Genomic DNA, 2471 nt, shown 5'->3' on the forward strand with positions numbered 1-2471 from the left:
CTCACCAGCAGGTTTAGCATGCTTTAAATTGCCTGGGAGGGGATTGCCCATCTTTGTCCTGTAGAGTAGCTGGTGGATTTGAACTGTGTGCTTTGGATTGACAGTGCAGCTCCTTACCACTAGGCAGCCAAAACTCCTGTTGCATTGGCCAGTCTGAATCCTTGAAATGTAAGTAACTTCTCTTGCCTCCTTCATTCCTACTTCCTATTTCTCATCTCGCATGATCATCATGCACTTGTTACATCATCATTTAGATAATAAACTTGGATGTTGCTGTTGTTGCTAGGTAATGTTTACTCAAGTTCAACTCACAGTGGTCCTATGTATAACAGAACAATGCTGTTCTTAAGCACATTATTGTCTTAACTTTGTAGTATGTCTTTCTCTAGACAGATCATTTCAGAGCATAAGCCTGAAGTATGTGTGAGACTGTCTCAACACCTTTTTTTCTTCTTTAGATATTTTAGTATTATTATTAATATTAATGAAAATTTAGAGACTTTAGATTTCCATTCATTCATTGTTGCACTTTTTTTTTTTGGTCTTCAGACAGATTTAAACATTTTATTTTTATCTGGCAAACATATTTATTGAAACTGTGTTTCTTCTTTCAGGTAAACATAGTACAGAGATATAGGAAAGCACTGTTAACTTTAATCAGATTTTGGTTCTGCTTTAAGTTGGAATAAAACATTTCTGTGTGACATGATATGACCACACTTTATAAAAGGGAGACAAAATCCAGAGAGTTTTCCATTTTTCTCAATTCTTCCCCCCCCATTGAGTAATATTTTATTCTTTTTTTAAATTCATTTCAATGAACATCTACAGAGATTTTGGACTTCCATTCATTCATTGTTGCACTTTTCTCCCTGCCCACCGCACCCCCACTCCCAGTTTGCTCCTCTCTTTGAAAAGCAAAACTCCTTCATTGTTACACAATCCCCTTGCCCCCGCACACCCCCACCCCGAGTGAGATACTATCTCACTGCAGTAAGAATAGCAAAATTTAACAGGACAGCATGCAACAAATGTTGGCAAGGTTGTGGAGAAAGGGGAACCCTTATTCACTGTTGATGGAAGTGTAAAATGGTGGAACCACTGTGGAAGGCAGAATGGCGCGTTCTCAAAAAGTTGCAAATAGAAATACCATTTGACCCAGCAATTCCACTACTGGGAATATACCCCAAAGAAACCATAACCACCACCCAAGCAGATACATGCACACCCATGTTTATCGCAGCTTTGTTCACATAGCAAAGAGTTGGAAACAACCTAAGTGCCCATCAACAAACAAATGGATAGAGAAGCTGTGATATATTCACACAATGGAATACTATGCTGCATTGAAAAACAAGGAACTCATGTAATATGATTCAAAATGGGTGACCCGGGAGGACATTATTCTGAGTGAAATATCTCAGTCACAAAAGGAATTATACTACATAGTGCCACTGTTGTAAAATGGGACTGACATTGGGGTTGGGGGGAGGACGAGAATGCCTCAACATCTTTTCTTCCAAGGAGCACTCTAGGTACATTTTTTCCAATACAGATTTGCTTGTTCTTTTAACAGTTTGTGATCTATTTAATGACTTTGCCAGCAACATAATTAGAAGACCTTATTTCCTCTCCCTCCCCACCCCACCCCAGTATTTAACAACTAGGTGTTGAAGTATATATTCAATAAACAGGTGTGATAGACGTGATTGCTTGGTGCTGTTGAGTTTACTCGGTTCTATGACATCTTCACATTCTCATCTGTGCTTAAATTACTGTTACAGTTACTGTGTCAATCCATCTCATTGAGGATCTTCTCTTTCATTGCTAATCCATCTCTTCCAGCATGATGTCTTTGTCCAAGAACTGATGCCTCCTAGCAATACACCCAAAGTAAGTGAGATGAAGTCACAAAGTCTTTACTTTTAAAAAGCTCCCTGCCTCCACTTCCTCTGAGACAGATTTGTTGTGCTTTTGGCAGTCCCTGATATAGTCAATATTCTTTACTAACACTATAAGTCAAAGACATCAATTCTTTTTCTGTCATTCTTATTCATGGTCCAACTTTCTGATGCATGTTAGGATGTATATATTTCAAGTTGAGTGTTGCTGTTGAGTCTAAACTGACTAATGATTAACTTTCCAGTGGTTTCTGAGGCTATCAATCACACAGGAGGAGATTGCTTAATGTTCTGCTGTGGAGCTGCTGATGGATGAGAGAAGTTCATGATTCAGAACCTTAGGTTGGGTTACCAGCACAACTCCCTATGGACTCTCTATGGACTGTACCACCAGAACTGCCTTATATATGAGGGGTGTTCTGGTCGCCTAGTGGTAAGAAACCACGCTACAATTCTGAAGCAATTCACTTGCAGCTCAATGGAAGAAATACGGGGAAACTCCTTCTTTGTGATTAAATGCCACATATATATAAATCAGTAATGATGTAATCCATGATACTGTTTCTCTTC

Source organism: Elephantulus edwardii, unplaced genomic scaffold, assembly GCF_000299155.1.
Source record: "Elephantulus edwardii isolate Elephantulus edwardi_28Jun2011 unplaced genomic scaffold, EleEdw1.0 scaffold00153, whole genome shotgun sequence".
NCBI lineage: Eukaryota > Metazoa > Chordata > Mammalia > Macroscelidea > Macroscelididae > Elephantulus > Elephantulus edwardii.